We start from the raw sequence: 21,901 nt of genomic DNA, 5'->3' as shown, positions 1-21,901 counted from the left end.
AGCTTGAGATTTTTTGATTATTGAAAACTTACTTATGTTGCAATGGTTTTTGTCGCTATCCGCGTTATTCATTATTATTTATTTCAAAGAAAAACACATTTAGTCTTTTCTTTTCTTGTGTTCATGACAATTTTTAAAACAATTGCATTGTAATAACGCCCATGTTTTAGTAATAATCTGTTGGGAGAGATGAAATTATTTAATTTTCGTTCTAATGACATGTTATTATTTAGTCAATGTATTCTTTATTGTTTTTTTAGTTATATTTTTATTGGATTGTTTTTTGTTTTCAGATCTCAATATATAATAGGGTCATTTTATAATTATTATTATCATCATTTAACAATTATATTATTACTTGTTTATTATTTAGTTGTCACAATTTGCCTTGAATGAAAAAAATGTCCATATTTATCACATTAATGATTATCAATTAATGATGATTACAACATCTCGTAACATATATTCGTCATATTTAATTCACAAGATTGATTGGTAATAAGTAAAAATGATTTATGTGAACGCATTAAATTCAGAACATCTATATAACAATAAAAAGAATGTGATAAATTGTATGAATATATATTTTTTGATACTAACTTGTCGTGCAATCATATCAACACTGTTATATATATATATATATCTTACATTTTCTTATGGTCTACATTTTAGGTTTCTTATTTTCATCAAAGCTTAATCTAATGACGTTTTTTAGAAAAAGATAACTTCTTCTGTTATCCGGAAGGACGATGATGAAGAAAATATTGAAACTATTAAAGAAGCATGTTATTGGGCATCAGCAAAAGATCTACGCAAGTTGTTTTGTATCCTATTGCTAACACATAGTATCACAAATCCAGAAAACGTTTGGAATGCTACTTGGGAAAAACTATCACAAGATATATTATGCAACCAAAGAAAAAGTACGGATAAACCAAGTTAGCTCATGTTTTTATAAAAAAAAACGTCATTAGAAATTGTGATTGGGTAAATATTATTTTTTACATGTTCTTTTCAGACTTGAGTTTATCAGAAGATCAAATTGAGATTTTGTCTTTGGAGGAGATTGAATCAATCATGCATTTGAACGAAAGTTCATTGACGTTGTTTAAGTTTTGAAACGTGTTATCAATAGTATACTCGCGTTGAGTGACTTGAGTCTCTGATGCGAAATTCAAACAGTGAATTCAGTGTATGTTAAAACATTCATCTGTTTGTTTTCTAGGAAATATGATCTTAAAACATTAAGATACCTATTATATTATCATAAATTGGTCTGCAGTAAATATGATATCAACTTCCCAAAGTAATCCATATTTAATATATGGTAAGTTATTAAAACCAAATTAACTAAAGGTAAATTATTTAAACAAAGCAATAAATAGGATACCAAGTTGTGTAAGTAATACACAATGAAAATAAGGTAAGTTATTAATAAAAAAATTAACAAATTACAAATAGGAAAGTATCACTAATTTGAGAGAGAGAGAGAGAGAGAGAGAGAGAGAGAGAGAGAGAGAGAGAGAGAGAGAGAGAGAGAGAGAGAGAGAGAGAGAGAGAGAGAGAGAGAGAGAAGAGATTTAGTGTTTTGGGTATATACAAGGGTTACAGTTTAGTGTTTAGGATTTATCCAAGGGTTTAGGGTATATCCAAGCATTCAGAGTTTAGTGTTTGGATTTTTACCCAAGGGTTTAAGCTTTGTCCAAGGGTTTAGGGTATAGTGTTTAGTGTTTATGATTTACTCTTTTGTGACGGTTTTAAAATTGTTAAAAAAATTCATCTTTTTGCAGCTACTAATATTTTTCATTTTTTTAAAAACTTAACACAAAATTATTATTATTTTATTTATTATCTTTAAAAAAATTTGTACATTATTTGGCAAACTATGATTAGTTGGTAATTCACCCAAGAAAAATTCATGATAAAATATTAAACTAGGAAACATTCCTATATAAATCAAAATTGTGGTAGTTAAAAGATAATCAGTGAATTAAAAGAATGTTTACATTTTTATATCTTAAAAAAAAAGGTTTACGATGAGGGAGAGAGAGAGAGAGATAGAGAGATTTAGTGTTTTGGGTATATCCAAGGATTTAGAGTTTAGTGTTTAGGATTTACCCAAGGTTTTAGGGTATATCCAAGAATTTAGGGTTTAGTGTTTGGGGTTTTACCCAAGGGTTTAAGTTTTGTCCAAGGGTTTAGGGTATGGTGTTTAATGTTTATGATTTACTCTTTTGTGACGGTTTTAAAATTGTTAAAAAATTCATCTTTTGGCAGCTACTAATATTTTTCATTTATTTGAAAAACTTAACACAGATTATTATTATTTTATTTATTATCTTTAAAAAAGCTGCACATTAATTGGCAAACTATGATTAGTTGGTAATTCACACCAAGAAAAATTCATGATAAAATATTAAACTAGGAAACATTCTAATATAAATCAAAATTGTGGTAGTTAAAAGATAATCGGTGAATTAAAAGAATGTTTACATTTTTATTTTTTCAAAAAAAAGGTTTACGATGAGGGAGAGAGAGAGAGAGAGAGAGAGAGAGAGAGAGAGAGAGAGAGAGAGAGAGAGAGAGAGAGAGAGAGAGAGAGAGAGAGAGAGAGAGAGAGAGAGAGAGAGAGAGAGAGAGAGAGAGAGAGATTTAGTGTTTTGGGTATACCCAAGGATTTACAGTTTAGTGTTTATGATTTATCCAAGGGTTTAGGGTATATCCAAGAATTTAGGGTTTAGTGTTTGGATTTTTAGCCAAGGGTTTAAGCTTTGTCCAAGGGTTTAGGGTATAGTGTTTATACATTTACTCTTTTGTGACGGTTTTAAAATTGTTTAAAAAAAATCATCTTTTGGTAGCTACTAATATTTTTTATTTATTTTAAAAACTTAACACAAATTATTATTATTTTATTTATTATCTTTAAAAAAAGTTGTATATTAATTGACAAACTATGATTAGTTGGTAATTCACTCAAGAAAAAATCATGATAAAATATTAATCTAGGAAACATTCCATATAAATCAAAATTATTGTAGTTAAAAGATAATCGATGAATTAAAAGAATTACATTTTTATATTTTTCAAAAAAAAAGTTTACGATGAGGGAGAGAGAGAGAAAGAGAGAGAGAGAGAGAGAGAGAGAGAGAGAGAGAGAGAGAGAGAGAGAGAGAGAGAGAGAGAGAGAGAGAGAGAGAGAGAGAGAGAGAGAGAGAGAGAGAGAGAGAGAAGAGAGAGATATTTAGTGTTTTGGATATACCCAATGGTTTACAGTTTAATGTTTAGGATTTATCCAAGAGTTTAGGGTATATCCAAGAATTTAGAGTTTAGTGTTTGGTTTTTTACCCAAGGGTTTAAGCTTTGTCCAAGGGTTTAGGGTAAAGTGTTTAGTGTTTATGATTTACTCTTTTGTGACGGTTTTAAAATTGTTAAAAAAAATTCATCTTTTGGCAGCTACTAATATTTTTCATTTATTTTTAAAAATTAACACAAATTATTATTATTTTATTTATTATCTTTAAAAAAGTTGTACCTTAATTGGCAAACTATGATTAGTTGGTAATTCACCCAAGAAAAATTCATGATAAAATATTAAAACTAGGAAACATTCCCATATAAATCAAAATTGTGGTAGTTAAAAGATAATCGGTGAATTAAAAAAATGTTTACATTTTTATATTTTTCAAAAAAAAGGTTTATGATGGGGGGAGAGAGAGAGATAGAGAGGAGAGAGAGAGAGAGAGAGAGAGAGAGAGAGAGAGAGAGAGAGAGAGAGAGAGAGAAATTTAGTGTTTTGGGTATACCCAATGGTTTACAGTTTAATGTTTAGGATTTATCCAAGAGTTTAGGGTATATCCAAGAATTTAGAGTTTAGTGTTTGGATTTTTACCCAAGGGTTTAAGCTTTGTCCAAGGGTTTAGGGTAAAGTGTTTAGTGTTTATGATTTACTCTTTTGTGACGGTTTTAAAATTGTTAAAAAATTCATCTTTTGGCAGCTACTAATATTTTTCATTTATTTTTAAAAATTAACACAAATTATTATTATTTTATTTATTATCGTTAAAAAAGTTGTACCTTAATTGGCAAACTATGATTAGTTGGTAATTCACCCAAGAAAAATTCATGATAAAATATTAAACTAGGAAACATTCCCATATAAATCAAAATTGTGGTAGTTAAAAGATAATCGGTGAATTAAAAAAATGTTTACATTTTTTATATTTTTCAAAAAAAAAGGTTTATGATGAGGGGGGAGAGAGAGAGAGAGAGAGAGAGAGAGAGAGAAGAGAGAGAGAGAGAGAGAGAGAGAGAGAGAGAGAGAGAGAGAGAGAGAGAGAGAGAGAGAGAGAGAGAGAGAGAAGAGAGAGAGAGAGAGAGAGAGAGAGAGAGAGAGAGAGAGAGAGAGAGAGAGAGAGAGAGAGAGAGAGAGAGAGAGAGAGAGTGAAAGATAACTACGATCCACTTATGCACTTATAATAATAACGTAACATGTAGTATATGAATTAGACATAATGATACATAGAGATTGAGAAAGAATTATAATCTACTTATATATTTATACTAATAGCTAGACGAGTATATATGAATCATATGAATGCCCGCACACACGATATGATCGTAATTACCTTTTTTATTTTTTTCCAAAAAATTAAGAGGTTATGATGAGAGAGAGGGAGAGAGACTTATATGTGGAGAAACCTAAATGAGTAAGATACAAAGATACAACGAGAGTAAAATATAATTCCGATCCACTTATGCACTAATAATAATAGCTATACATGCATTATATAAATCATTCTGATGCCCGCACATGCGTGATTTATTTATTTCATATTTCAAAGTATATGATAATAATTTAAACATCAAAGTAGATTGAATTAAGTAATGTCTAAAAGGCTTATAGTTTTGAACCACAAAGGCTGAATGAAGAAAAAAATTTAGTTTTAATAATACATTAAACATATGAATTGTATTGAATAATACATATTTATATGAATAATACATAAAACATATGAAGAACAAATTTAGTTTTAATAATACATAAAACATTTGATTAGATATTAATAATGTTTCTGCCTAGACCAGTGTTCTCTCATGGTCAGCTCTACGTTACACTTTCAAGAGTTAAGTCGAGATCTGGATTAAAAGTCGTAATAACTGGTAAAGAAAGGAAGCCGGAGACAAAAACATTGAATGTTTGTCTACAAACAAGTTTTTCAGAATATTCCGTAGGCATGATACTTAATTGTTATCTATTTTTTCATGTGCCTGATGCTTTATCCCAAAAACGGTTGTTTTATGATATAAAATCCGTTACTTCTAAAACTTTGTACTATTTAATCCATAATTTGAATCTGTACAATGCCCACACAGGGTGCGGGCCGGCCATCTATCCAAATTATAAGTTTTTAAATATTATATCAATTTATATGGTATATACCAAAACCAAACTATATTATTTAGTTTATTTCAGTTTGGTATTACTATATTTAATAGGCCTGAGACTTCAGATATTCGGGTTGGGTCCGGGTAGGATCCGATCGGATCCGGGTCTTTGGATAAATGAATCATACCTGAACTAAAAATTTATTTAAAATTTTAAACCCAAACTTCAATCCATAGCATTAAAACCTACCTTGACTAACACCGGGTTAGTTAACCGTGATGTTGTTGGATAAAACGACGTCGTTTTATAATAGAGATATTTTTAAAAATTTAAGTTTGCTGGGAATCAAACCTGGTCCGACGATTATAATACACTCTAACTAACCACTGTGATACAACGCTTCAATTGTTCTCTTATTAGTTTTAAAAGATCTATATTTTGATTTGTATATTCTAAGAGAAAAATATACTCTTGTTTACAATTTTTATTTAGTACAAATTATAATTTCATCAATAATTTATATATTTCAAGTTTTTTAAACTCTTACGGTACTAATAAAACAAAAAATGATATTTAATAAATTATTCAATCTAATTTAAAAATGAGATTTTTTCAAAATAATTAGCTGCCTGCTTCTTGCTTTCAATTTTCTTCTTATAGTGATTATAGGCTTAAACAATCAATTGGTAAATAATATAAACGATATTATTTTAAATGAATGATAATTATTTTTATTTTTTAAATAGCATATATTTTTAAGATTTTTTTTGTAAAAGTAAATAAAACATAAGTAGTTTGTATAGAAGTTTTATTTGTAGGATAAATAGTACTATAAAACTATTTACATATGTTTATCTATATTTTATTATTTAGTATATTAAACATGAAGTATAATACTATGTATACATTATATTTAATCTATATATAAATAAAGAAGGCTTATCTGCCTCTTCCTTGCGCCACATAACTATGAAGGGAGGTGTGTGTTGCGCCACATGTCATCTCCTAATTTTATAACATGGGCTTGATGTAAATGAATGGGTTTGACCTCACTTTCATGTTCATGTTATAGATGTGTACCATTTGGACTTTGCAAACCGATAAAACCTTAGAACAAACCAGCCCAAAATTGTGAAAAGAGTGTCATTTTGGTTGTTTGCTTTCCATCTTCTCTGCGCCCAACCCTCACTGTACAGCTTCTTATCCTAATTGACACGCCTGAGAAACGTATGCGTTAACTGCATTCAATCGTCGGCCTACACCACTTGAAATCCAATGCCTCTTTACTTCCATCAACAGATTTATTTCTCAGATCTCAAGGCTCGTCGCTCCAAGGAGAGTGTTGTAAGAAGGCTCCTTCGATTCTGGAAAGCTCGGAGGTGATCTGTTACTGGTCGATGGCAAGGTAACCACGCTAACAGTTTTCTTAGTTTTTCTAATTTTGGACCTATTAAGAAACCCATCTTCATGGGTGTTGATCTTTTAATGGTCGATGGCAAGTGAAGGACGGTTTCTGTTTTTTTCTTTTCTAATTTGGTTCTTTGATTGAGTAGATATAAAGACGCTGTCACAGCAGTCACTCGAAATGCTTACCACAATTTATTCAATAAGTGTGCTTTCATTTGTCCTTTGATAGATTAGCTATGAGTTTAATGGTTTTGCAGGATATGTGGTATTTTCTTCTTTAGTGTCTTTGGACCACTAAATCTTATCATCCTTGTACGTTTCAATTACTTTTCTTTATAAGTATGTAATCTTTTGGTTGTTCTATAAATCTCTCCAAAACCATAAAGTTGCATCCTTTATTTTTATTTTTATTTTACAGATGGTACTCCGAGAAGTTGTTGAAAGGATAAACTGATAAAAAGGATTGTGTTGCTGAGTTGAACAATTACGTATATCTTTCGGTAACTCACAACTCTTCTTCTCCCTTTCAGTTCTATTCATATATTATCTGATGTTCATAATCAATTCATAGGCTCTTTTTTGAGTTCCGTTTTTCTCGATTCTCATCTATTTTGGAGGTTGATGGTGAGCTGAAACCAACTAAAAATTCTGATAATTCAGTCAATAATACTTGACCCTTAATGTTCCTCAATAATATTTTCTCTTTTCAACAGATTCATTAAGAAACTTTTTTATTTATCGGAAAGCATAGGAGAATCTATTACTTAAGAAAGCAATCAAAGTAGAAGAAGCATGTTGTATTCTTTATTTGGAAACCAAGCTATTCTTCCTCATCTTCTTCCCCTCTACCCCCAAGTAAGATGTCCTCAAAATCACACAGACTACTGCTACTAATACTAGGCATCTAATATATTAAGACTAAAGTACAAATAGTACTTAACCCTGAGTTTTGCACAAAGTTACATTACAATGCCACTGCATTCCATACTCTGTCGTTTGACCTTTTATTTGTGATCTAATATTACGTAATCTAACATTCTCTACACCTGAAGCCATTATATTGTTTTGTGCTGACAATATATTCATGGTCCAGATCATTGTTATATTTTGTAGTTTACTAAACCAAAAAATCAATTACGTGTTGTTTCAAATATAATCTGCTAACCCGTTAAACCAATCGATTCAATATAAGTTTACAAAATATTCTTCATATCAAAACATATCTAGACCACCAGCTTCACATATTCTACTACTTAATCATGATCTAAACAGAGAAAAATATTATTTATGACTATGCAGACCAACATTTTGTATATTAACTTTATGAAAGTATGGTTTTCTGGTTTTATGGTTTAGATTTTGGTTTTGTGGTTTTATGGTTCTCTAAATTTCTAGATCCCACATACATTGCTTCCTGCGTATAATATTCTCCTTAAATATCGTATTAGCTTAGATTTTACATATAAAATCGTATGTAATTATTATTTTTCCTTCCACAGTACAAAACATTCCAATAACTACTCCTAAATTTACGATAATTAAAAAACAAATCATCCCACCTTTTTCATAATTCTGCGCAGTCTGCATATCAAAAAGATATCATATAACTAACGCAATCACAAAATTCTCTAAAAAACTTGCCAATCAAGTAATGCTTATCTCCAATCAAGTAATACATCGAGATTTTTCCACTGATTCTGCATTTAAATTATAACTACCAAAATATACTATGTATTTATTACTAATTAACTTTACGGGATCTCTTCAAAAAACTCCCACCAAGTCATGCTTATCTTTAAAGATCGAATATTCTATTTTCCTATTACACAATAAATAATGAATGTAAATTAAATAACTTTACAAGGATTATGCCATTGATTCTACGTGATACTTATAACTACCAAATCATACGTAATCTACTTATTACTAATTAAACTAACGGAATCACATTTTCCATCACAAGGATATATATCTCATCATCTATTCTCGAAATCATATCAAAGAAAACACAAACCTCAACATGTCTAAGATGACGACATTAGTTCCCCTCACTAAACTCAGGCCTTTCAAAGACAACTGGCGAGTTCAAGTGAAATGTTTACATTCATGGAAGCAAACACACATTTTGCAGGTGATACTTTCGAGATGGTCTTAGCAGATCAATAGGTAAGTTTTCTAACACACGTTTCTTCCTATCATTGTATTACTAATTTTCAAAAATTATCTAATATGACTGTCTTTTTCTTAGAGTAACAAGATCCATGCTGTTAAATTGTATGGATTAAGAGAATATATGAGGTGATTTATCAAGAACAGTGTGAGAAGTGAAGGGATAATTCGAGAGAGAGAGAGAGAGAGAGAGATTGCGCAAAGTATGAGAGAAGAGGAATTGTATTTCCCTTAATCAAAAATAGCTTGCATACAACATATATTTAAAGCCATATCAGGCCAAGTCAAGACAATAAGAATTAGATTAAACTAAGCTGGTCTTCTCAAGGAACTGGCCGAGATAGTGACAGGTCTCAAACGGCTCCAAGGAGAGAGGAACATGTGACTTCTATTGTATTTTAATGTTGCCGACATCTTCCTCCTTGTCTTGATCCTCCAACGGTCTCCTCTCCTTCTAAACCAATACTTAGCAAGTTTATTTGGTTTCCTTGCTGTTTAGACTAAGTTGATACCGTGTGGATCAAGTCTTGTACGGATAACCTTGCAACACACTTCATAACCATCCGAGACCACTCTTGCTTATCTTGTCCACTCTTATTCATCTTGTAAGCCTTCATGCCTTGTATGCTTTCATGTCAACACTCCCCCTCAAGCTTGACCATATGGAACAAGTCAAGCTTGGAAGCCATGAAGCAATCCCTCATTAAAACCTTAGCTAGGCAAAACCCAGTGGGATAAAATCCAAGCCAAGGAAAAAGAGTAGATCACTTCATGGAGGAGAGATCAGTGACATGAGATATCTATGAGTCCCATCCTCGGATGGATGGACTCACAAACCTTAGTACTTGCTGCCTTTGTGAAGATATCAGCTAGCTGGTCTTCACTTCTTGTGTAGCATGGGAGGATCACTTGCTGCTCCACTGCTTGTCTCACCTTGTGGCAGTCTACTTCTATGTGTTTGGTTCTCTCATGGAAGACTGAGTTGGATGCAATGTGTATTGCCGCCTGGTTGTCACAATGCATAGTCATTGGTGTGTTGATCTCGATCCCCAAGTCCTTTAGCAATCCCTTGATCCATATAAGCTCACTTGTAAGCTTCCTCATTGATCTATACTCTGCCTCAGCACTTGAACATGATACCACCTTCTGCTTCTTGCTCTTCCATGTGACCAGATTCCCTCCAATGAAGGTGCAATAGCCTGTAGTTGATCTTCTATCAACCCTATCTCCAGCCCAATCAGCATCACAGTACCCAACCACTTCAGTGTTCTTGTTACATGCCATCCACACTCCTTGACCAGGCGCCTCTCTCAAGTATCTTAAGATCCTTTCCACCATGTTCCAGTGATGCACCTTAGGAGATCCCATGTGCTGGCTTACTTGGTTCACAGCAAAACATACATCAGGTCTGGTGATGGTTAGATAGATAAGCTTGCCCACCATTCTTCTATACTTCTTGACATCTTTGAATGGAGTAGCTTCATACTCCCCCTCTCGCAGTACCTTGTAGCCTTCTTCCAATGGTGTTTTGGCCTGTTTGCTTCCAATGGTTCCTGCCTCATTCAAGATATCAAGTGTGTACTTCCTTTGAGATATGAACAGCCCCTCTTTAGAGCGGCAAAATTCAATCCCTAGGAAGTACCTTAACTCTCCCAAATCCTTAATATCAAAAGTAGATTTGAGAAAAGATTTAGTTGAGATGATACCTTCCTTGTTGCTACCAGTGATGATTATATCATCAACATATACCAGTATGACTATGATACCTTCCTTGCTGGTGAGAGTGAAGAGAGAGTGGTCTGCTTGAGACTTCACAAAACCTCTTCCATTCAATGTTGAACTTAGCTTGTGGTACCATGCTCTTGGAGATTGTTTCAATCCGTAGATGGCCTTCCTGAGTCTAAGCACATTTCCTGGTTTCACCATGTCTTCAAGGCCAGGAGGAGGTCTCATGTATACTTCATCATCTAACTCTCCTTGAAGAAATGCATTCTTCACATCCATCTGCCACAAGTCCCACTCTAAGTTGACCGCAAGGGAGAGTAAGATTCTTATGGTGTGAAGTTTTGCCACTGGTGCAAATGTATCCAAGTAATCTTCACCATAAACTTGAGTGTAGCCTCTTGCCACCAGTCTGGTTTTCTTCCTCTCTGGCTTTCCATTGGCTCCATACTTGATTGTGAAGAGAAGCCGGCTTGTCACTGCTTTCTTTCCTTTGGGAAGCTCACTTTCAAAGTATGTTCCATTCTTTTCCATAGCTCCCATCTCATCTCCAACAGATGCTCCCCACTCCTCATCTTGCATGGCTTCCTCATATGTCTTTGGAATCCATTCTTGATCTACTTCGGTGATGAAGGCTTGGTGCTCAGCTGGATAGTGAGCTAGTGAGCATACAGCACTAATGGGTTGTGCTACAGCCTCAGCATTGAAGTATACTCTTGTTTTACTCCAATCAGAAGCTGGTTTCCTGACTCTTGTACTCCTTCTTGGATGTATCAGCTCAGGTTCAGCCTCATCATTGATTCCACTTGGCTCTCCCATCTGTTCCTCAGCTCCTGATCTCTCATCTTGATCATGAGATACTGAGCTTTCTTCAGGTTGAGCTTGCGCAGGCTGCTGCTCAGTTCTATCACCCCCTTCATGATCAAGATGAGTGATCTCAACACCTTCTTCAGCTTGTGTTGGAACCTCTCTGACCGGGGCTGGTGAGTTTGGCAAACTGATCCCAAGCCTTTCCATAATAACTCTGAGGTTATTAGCTCTGTCCGAGGCAGATTGAGATAGATTCTTTAGTTCTTCCCAACTCCTCTCAGCATAATACCCCTTTGATTCCAGGAACTTAACATCCTTTGATACTAGGACCCTCCTTGTATCTGGAACATAGCACTTGTATCCTTTCTGAGATGTAGAGTAGCCAATGAACATGGCCTTTGTGCTTTTAGCTTCTAACTTGTTCCTCAGTTCTCCTGGAATAAAAACAAAACACACACACCCAAACACCCGCAAATGGTCTATAGATGGTTTGGTTTTGTTCAGTACCTCATATGGTGTGGAATCAAGTAGAACCCTTGTAGGTGTGCGGTTGATTAGGTAGGTAGCAGTGACCACTGCATCTCCCCAAAATCTTTTAGGGACATTGGCGTGGAACATGATACTCCTGGCCACCTCCATAAGGTGTCTATTCTTCCTCTCAGCCACACCATTTTGTTGTGGAGTGTAAGGGCAGCTAGTTTGTTGGATAATTCCGTGTGCAGCTAAGTGTTGTTTGAAGGCTGTGCTAGTGTATTCACCACCATTATCTGATCTAAGAATTTTAATCTTGACATTGAAATGGTTAGTAATATAGTTTTGGAAATTTTTAAAAGCTTCTAGCACCCTATCTTTAGATTGTAACAATGTGATCCAAGTATACTTGGATTTTTCATCTATGAATGTCACAAAGTACTTATGCTGTTCTCTAGATGCACATGGAGCAGTCCACACATCAGAATGTATTAAATCAAAGCAATTTTCATAGATAGTCTTGGATTTAGGAAACACATTTCTACAATGTTTTCCTAATATACAAGCTTCACAATCACTTTTAAAATTAATACTAGGCAACAGGATGTTCAAAGCATGCGAGTGAGGATGACCTAATCTAGCATGCCACATTACATCTTTAGGGAATTCAGAGACAGAAACAAAAGCAGTAGATAAATCAGAAGCTGGTCTTGTGTCCTCAAGCAAGTACAAGTCCCCCTTGGTGACACCTTTTCCAAGCAACTTACTAGAATCAATATCCTGAAAAGATACACTGTTAGGAGTGAAAGTAACTTGACAATTTAAATCAGTAGTGACCCTCTTAACAGATAGCAAGTTTGAGGCAAAGGTGGGCATGTAAAAAGCTTTAGAGTCTTTATCAAACAGCCTAAGATCTCCTACACCTTTTATTGGGATTTTATCACCATTAGCTATCATCACATTTCCTATCACTGGTTCAATGTTTTTAATCAGGTTCAAATCACTAATCATGTGATGAGAAGCACCAGAGTCGATTATCAAAGGTTTAGCTGATTTTAAAACATTTAAAACATCACCAGCAGTGTGAGAAGCATTAAGAGAGATCCCAAGGGTTCTAGAGATACCAGATTCTTTTAGGGCCTTGATGAGAGCTTCCAAGTCAGACTTCTTAAGCAGCTCATCTATGTTGGTCCTTGGTGTGTTGTACACTGATGTTGAAGCCATTGCGCTTCCTCCACCATGGTTGTTGTTGGAGCAGACTGAGTTTGGCGTTGCTGGCTCAACTCCATCAGCTGAGAAGTTGGCTCTTGCATCCTGGTACTGAGTTCTTGTCTCCTTGAACTTGTTTGGCTTCAGGTGGGGATGTAGGATCCAGCACTTGTCTTTGAGATGACCCTTCTTCTTGCAGTGGTCACAGATCAATGACTTCCTATCCTCATGTTTGTAAGCAGCTTTGTTGGCGACCACTTCCTCAGCCTGGTGAGCCATGCTCAAGTCTCCCTTGGTTCCAAATAGGCTTACTGACCCTTCTTCCTTCTGGATTTGAGCACAAACATCATCTAAGTCTGGAAGCTTATCCGCCCTTAGGATATGCTTGATAAGGCCACCATAGGATGAGTTGAGTGTGAGCAGCATCCCAAAGACTTTATCTTCTTCACGCCTAGCTAGGAGGATATCATTGTCCACAGTGTGGGGTCTTAATATCTCCAGCTCTGCCCAAAGAGACCTGAACTTGCCAAAGTGAGGCTGAAACTCCACATCTCCTTGACTGAGACCATTGAGGGCTTTCTTCACTTCAAAGACCTTGGTGAGGTTGGAGACATTCCCATAAACCTTGTAGAGGGTGTCCCACAACTGCTTGGTAGTCTCACAGTAAGAGTAAGACTCCATAATTGCTGGTTCAAGTGAGCTAAGGAGAGCTGAGAGCACCATGAGATCTTCTTTTTCCCATTTCTCTTCATCAGCTACCACCTTCTCCTTTCCATCTTCTCCTTGGCCGGTTTGTTTTGGAGCTGATGCTGTTGTTGCATACTTCCATAAACCTTTTCCTCCAAGGGCTCTCTTCACCATCCTGGCCCAGAAGAGATAGTTAATCCCTTTCAAGGTCACAGGTATGTTGAGGTGTTTGTTGTTGTTGTTGTTGCTTTCCTCCATCTTTCTTTCAAATCGCCAAGAACAGGAGAGAGACAGTTAAGAACAAAGATGAGATGAACAAGAACAGAGTTTGCGGAAGTTTAGAATAGGTTTCAAGAGCTTTGATGCTCTGATACCATGTTAAATTGTATGGATTAAGAGAATATATGAGGTGATTTATCAAGAACAGTGTGAGAAGTGAAGGGATAATTCGAGAGAGAGAGAGAGAGAGAGAGATTGCGCAAAGTATGAGAGAAGAGGAATTGTATTTCCCTTAATCAAAAATAGCTTGCATACAACATATATTTAAAGCCATATCAGGCCAAGTCAAGACAATAAGAATTAGATTAAACTAAGCTGGTCTTCTCAAGGAACTGGCCGAGATAGTGACAGGTCTCAAACGGCTCCAAGGAGAGAGGAACATGTGACTTCTATTGTATTTTAATGTTGCCGACATCTTCCTCCTTGTCTTGATCCTCCAACGGTCTCCTCTCCTTCTAAACCAATACTTAGCAAGTTTATTTGGTTTCCTTGCTGTTTAGACTAAGTTGATACCGTGTGGATCAAGTCTTGTACGGATAACCTTGCAACACACTTCATAACCATCAGAGACCACTCTTGCTTATCTTGTCCACTCTTATTCATCTTGTAAGCCTTCATGCCTTGTATGCTTTCATGTCAACACATGCTACTTGCGAACGATCTCTCATGCACCGAGTTTAACGTTTCTTACCTATAGATTCATGGGGAGTTATTGAACAGGTTGCCATCAATGCAGTTGGTGGTCAATATCGAACTACAAACTATCGGTACAAGATGGTTATAGCAGAAGGCGCTGTGCTATCAAGTTCAGATTTAGTCAATGATAGATTTTTCCTATCTCTTGCTAATTATAAAGAAATTGAAACATATGACACAAAAAGCAAGCTTTCCTCATAGGTAAACTCAATTACAGTTATATTCATGTTGTTAAAAAAATTTACTTTGAGTTGAGAAAAGTCCCTTCACATTTTCTCGTGAGGTGGAATAATGTTTCTTTGTACTCATTGTTTTTTTTTTAAATTAAGACAAACAATCTTTGGTCATTTTTAACACATTCATTTCAATAAGTTATGTTTTATTTATAAAGCGACAAGTGTATGACGATAGTTTGCTCTTTCTTAGCTATATTGAATTAAAGTTGTTGTTTTATAAGACTATCATTAACATAGAGCATGACATGCAACACTGAAGCAAGAAAATACAAACAGATAAACGAAAGGCAGGCTATTCAATCTAATAACCTACTGTTCCATCTAAACTTATCAGGCCTAACTTAATAAGAATCATAGATAAGTAATTACCTTGCTGTTTTGTAAGACTGTTGTGGCATGCAGATTGTTGTCTTCTTATGCAGCTCTTTCAACGCAATATATTCCTCAGTTTGTCAAAAGTTTGACTCTTTTCAAAGAGTTTGTCGAGACAGAAACAAGACCGAGCAGGCATTTGTTCTTCGAAATGGCAGTCCCATCTAATGGCAGTACCGTCTTTATTGAAATGCAACTTCTTGGCCGCATAGAATTATGATCACATGTTAGTATATGTTGCTTTCCTCTCTGCAAAATCTTGACTCTTTCCAAAGAAAGTCCAATAACTTGCATAAGAATTAAAAACTTTATATATTATTACATGATGATGATTGTATAATAGATCATCAGTACTGACGACACAATCATATCCAGCCAAAAACCATTGCCCTACACTGCCCTACTTTCCGTGCTATGATAGATAAGTTATTACCTTGGCCGGTTCAGACTCTGTTTTTCAGACCATTTTGTTGTCTTCCTATGCAGCTCTTGACCAGAGAAATTTGTTTTTCAGAACATCCAATATCATGTAATATAATTTAAAAACGAAAATATCATTACATGATGATTGTATAAAAGATAAGTAAAACTTATGAGACAATCATAACACTTACATTTAACTTCCACCATATGATTAGCGTGTCTTCCCTTTTCTCATATCTATGTTCTTCCCAATTCATCTAGAGCTTTTCTATACATCGTTTCTATCTCATGTTCCTCTGTTACTCCGCAGAGAGTACTTTGTCCGCCTCTAATACTCCATTCCTGTAAAATAGCAAGACCATTAAAACAGAGATATTTACAATTAAGTGAATCAGACTTAGATGTTATGAAAAGTAAATCTACCATTAGATATATTTCAATGATTGTGTTGGAATTCCATGTGGAAATCAAAATCTCAGAAGACAACTCCTTTTAACATCCCAGAACTCTAAAATTCTTAATCAATCTTCAATCTTCATTTTTAACATGTTTCTCTGTGTCTAACATCTGTAAGTTATGACAATTTCAAATACATCAGATGAATCAAAATATAAATTTGATCCAACAAAGTAAGTTTAATCGGTAGAAGTTGACAATTTCAAATACATAAGATGCATCCGAGAAAGTTCATCTTTAAAAAATCAAAAGAACCAAATTCATACCTTTTTCATACGCCCACAACTTGGATATCAGTTCAACGGTTTGGCGAAAGGATTTGATGAATGATTTCGTTAGCTTGAAGGGGGAAATTGATTGATCTCTAAACCTGTGAAACCCTAGCCTCACATTTGCCATCGATTGTAGATTTGTTTTAAGAAACGTTAAACTAACTGTTTTTTTCCTACGCTAATTAGTTAACAACGTTCTTGGGCCAATTATTAATATACATGGAAAAATCAAATAAACAATGTGATAATAGCTAGGCACATAAACATAATCAAATATTATGACCCAATAATGACATGATCCAAATTCAAATAATGACTGATGAAACAAAAATCTGTTCTTATTTTTTTTTTGAGCATTCTTCTTATTTTTGAATGTTGTTTTTAAACTTGGTTTCATTAATGTTCCTGTTAGTTTTTTAAAATAATTTATTTGTTTACAAAATCTCAATCCAAAATTTAAATTTAATATTCAACTTTAACACACAAATTATCTCATGTGTAATTTAATAAACCAACATATATACTTAAGCCTATTATACTTTAGAGTTTAATTTATGAAAAACACTATACGAAAATTTATAAAAACAATAACACAACCTCGCAAGTATTTGAAAGTGGAAGCTAATAACATTGACAAGACAAACCAATACAAAACCTAATAAACATATGAATATATAACATAATGAGTAAAACAGTTTAATTTTACAAATTTTCAAAAGTAAAATACATATGATTACGAAGAACTAACACCCACGCGGGCGCGCGGATCAAAAGCTAGTGATCCATTAAAACATAAAAACCTTATGTATTAAAGCTAAAAATAAAAAAAAGAAGAATTCTCTTTCACTAATTTACAGTGATTTTCTTTGAAACGCAGATTTGTGAGTTAAATGGCAACACCATCCGTGGTTTCTGCGTTTGCCATTCATAGCTTCAAGTAAGAAGCAGCAGTGAGAATGGAGCTAAGAATAGAAAACGTTTAGACATTTGGCTTCAACTTCTCCAAGAGAGAGACCCTTTCTCTTAAGAACAGTGAAGTAAAAGAAGAAGAGAGACAACACTCAAGCTCTTAACAGCTCGTGAAGAAAAATACCCGGAGATTTTAAACCTCCAAAATCAAATGTTCACAGTGTGATGCAGTTGGAGTATGAGTGCAAGAAATTTGATCAATATAGTGTCTATATAGATGTCAATCTAAGAGAATTTGGAGGGGAGATATATATTTCTAAATTATGTGGACGGAAAAAGGTAATTTCCACCTCCAAAATGGCTTAAAATCGAATATTTGTGTAACTAGGTAAATCTTTGTTGTTAGTGAAAGAAGTGTTAATATGAATGGGATCTTTGGTCTAGTTTTTATTGGTGTTTATAGGCTGTTGTCAATGTGAGAAGAGCATCAGCACAACATTGATTGGAAATGTGAGTATCTCCTTGAGTTACGTTAGTGCGTCAAATTTGTCTCAGACATGGCATTGCATGGATAAGTACAATGATCTGTAATTAAAGCTGTGATAGTACAGAAAGAGGTACTCCTGCCAACAGCAGTAGACCTCAAGTCATAGTAGAAGATATGTACTCTGCAAAGACGCACGAATGGTTAAAGATTCATATTATTAGATTCCAATAGACATACTGAGTCTCATAGCTGCTTTTTAAATTTTTCAGAAATTATAAGTGGAACTTGAACGATTTTGTTGTCTTCCATTTGAATTTCCTTTTCTATAACTATGACTATTGAGTCTCCTTGAACGAAACGAAACTATGTTGTGTTAACTGAATAAGTGTTCCAGAATCGATATATTGTTACTTCTACTTCCTGATTCATTATCGTGACTTTTAAATTTCAAAATAATGCATCTAGCCTTTCTTTATAATTCTTTTAATAAATATATGTCAATTAGCACTACGTCTTGCAGATGCACATATTCGAACTCATTACGTATTTTTGATAGTTCGTGATAAAACAATGAGATCAAACCACTCAAGTTAACAGTTGGAAAGTGTTGAAACCACCAAACAAAGAGTCCAAAAAAGGATTCTGATGCACTTCATCCCATACTCATAGGCATCATTGCTTATGGTCACACAACATATCACACTTTTATGCGCTAAAAATAAATTCTGACGACGTGGAACAACTTTCGGCACAAGAACACTCTATTTGAAGAGTTTTTTTTGCCAAAAACTCTATCTGAAGAGATTCATATGTGTACCTTTAGTTACATTGACTGCATGGTCATATCAATGTTAAAAGAAACCCAAAAGTTAGACACACTTGTTGTTGCTAATAAAAACCCCTCAGTTCATCCATAAGTTTTACAATATGTACGCCTAAGCATTTACTAAAACTCTATAACCTTATCGCATCATCAAGTTGCACACAAAAACAATATATCTAAACCATAATTGTTACATAAAACAACGTTTCACCACACACAACCACCACCTCACACCCAAGGGCAACATACCACACCAAACAACCGTACAGTTTACATAAAACCAAATACCAGCAAGTAATAACAGAAAACCAATACAAACAAAAAAGTAATTTGCAAAAAAAATATAACGACAAACCGTGCGTAAAGCGGTCAAACCACTAGTAAATCATAAACATGAGCGGTATACAAAATAATTTATTCATAAAACTTAAATATAAGAAAGAAATACATTCCTACCAAATTTACAATTCTCATTGGAAACATTGAAAATATTGATAAAAATAATATTGAAAATGTATACAATTCCAATAACAATTGGATACTTTTATTTATTTTTTATTTTTTGATTTTGCAAGTTTATAATAAGTCACATTTAATGTTTAAATCATTTATTATGTTTTATAACCATGGTAATAATTATATACTTATTACCTTATATTTTCATTCCTGTAACTGAATTATATCATAATTAATTTTATGTCATGTCATAATTAATTTACCTTAATTTCACATTTTTGTTAGCCATGTCATCATATTTTAGAGTGATTGTATGATGACACCTCTACAAATCACTTGGCAAATAATGTATAGGAGATCTCATAATAAAAATGTGACTGATTTCACCTAATATACCACTATATCATTCATTTGAGCCACCAACTATGAAACAATACACTCCATCCTTTCCATTGATCAAACTTCTCTCTGTTAAAATGAAAATGCTCCTTGGATGTCTCATGTTGACCTTATAATTTTCATCGCTTCTCTTTGATGATGGAGAATGTCCAATATAATTTCCCACTACATGTCTTCTATTTCTGGAGCAAAAACACAAGATGTTAATACTCTTATTCAAATATCACTTATTCATATCAAAACCATGACATTGTTAAATAGCTGACCAGATCAGACCATGTTATTCATCACATAAGTGAGTTTACGATCATACTCTGACCTCAATACTCTGATCATGTATTGTTAAAACGATAAGGTTGGTTGCTAATTAACAAATAAAATCTTTTCATTCATATTTATATTGTTGGTTGTTTTAAAACTTCATATTTTAAACTCACTAATGCTATTGCCTAAATCACTAATGCTATTGCCTAAGTCGTAACTAACAATGTAAAAGCCAAACGAATATATTGTGGATTTGCTATGTAGATATATTCTAAGATTTTTTTATTAATAATATATTATATATACTATTTTCAAAACAGAAAACAGAAAATGATTAAATTACTTGGTATACAAGTTTATTTTTGACGACAATTTGTTATCATTTTCCTTATTTCTATCAACCAAAGTATATCAAGACAAATCTACTTATACTTTGTAGCCAGGTCTTTGGTAACCTACATTGATTACCTAATATTTTACTCTTGCGTCAACCTCTATCGATTACAGACCCCTCCACTACAAGAAAACGTGTTTGTAACAATGACAGTTTACGAGAAAAATAATTCCTCGTAAATTTACGTGGTGTTTACGATGAAGTTAGGAAGAAATAAACTTTCATCGTAAAGGGGTTGTAAAATTACAACGAAACATTTTCATCGTAAAACAGACGTAAGTTTACGTGGACTTTATGTGTAAAAGGACAGTTCGTCGTAAACTCGTTGTACATGTACGAGTGATTTACGACGAATCATTTTACCGTCGTTTTAGGTGGAAACATGTAATTAGTGGACTTTAAATTAACAAACTTCGTTGTAAATTCGTTGTAAATGAGATGTAAAAACGATGTAAAACCGTAGTAAACATTTTCGTTGTAAAATCCATGTTATACCTTCACCTACCAAATTCGAAAATTGTCTATATATATGGTCATTTCTAAGTTCTAACAACACATAAACGAATTCAAAGAAAAAAATCCAGAAAAAAGAAAAAAAGAAAAAATGGCTGATGGCTATAATATTTACGAGTTACGAAGTTGGATGTATTTGCATAAAGATTCTGCCGGTAGAGTGACGGATGCATTTCTAAGCGGGCTAGAGACATTCATGCACCAGGCAGGCTGTACACTGATCACGCAGGAAAGCGGTAAGATGTTCTACCCTTGTTGGAAATGCAAGAATTCAAAATTTGCTCGTAGTGAAACAGTATCGAAGCACTTAGTAATTAGAGGATTTACACCACAATATTATATTTGGTATCAACATGGAGAGGATTATGGTGGAAATGAAGCTAGTAGTAGTAATAATTTTGAGGATGCTGTTAAGAGTGAAGAACCAAATCATTTGCATAATGAATCTATTATCATCAGGAAGAGCAGATGGTAGATCATGATAGGGTTCAAGACATGATTACTGATGCATTTTTAGAAACAACTACAACAATAGCTCATGAAACTGGAAATGTAGAAGAACATAATTTGGATGCAAAAATATTTTATGAAATGCTAGATGCTGCAAATCAACCAATCTACACTGGTTGTAGAGAAGGTCTCTCTAAATTGTATATAGCAGCTAAGATGATGAACATTAAAACGGATCATAATTTACCTGAGAATTGCATGGATACTTGGGCGGAGTTGTTCAAAGAGTATTTGCCACAAGACAGCGTGTCAGCTGAATCTTATTATGAGATTCAGAAATTGGTTTATAGTCTTGGGTTGCCTTCGGAGATGATAGATGTTTGCATCGACAACTGCATGATCTACTGGAAGGATGATGAGAAGTTAGAAGAGTGTCGATTCTACAAGAAACCACGATTCAAGCCTCAAGGACGTGGGAGGAATAGGGTACCGTACCAAAGGATGTGGTACCTACCAATTAAAAACAGGTTAAAAAGATTATACCAATCGAAGAGGACTACTGCATGGATGAGGTGCCATGCTGAACATGTCCAGAAGGATGGCGAGGTCGC

The sequence above is a fragment of the Raphanus sativus genome, chromosome 5 (genome assembly GCF_000801105.2).
Source record: "Raphanus sativus cultivar WK10039 chromosome 5, ASM80110v3, whole genome shotgun sequence".
Taxonomy (NCBI): domain Eukaryota; kingdom Viridiplantae; phylum Streptophyta; class Magnoliopsida; order Brassicales; family Brassicaceae; genus Raphanus; species Raphanus sativus.
The sequence above is the reverse complement of the archived record's forward strand: the minus strand, read 5'-3'. Positions refer to the sequence as shown.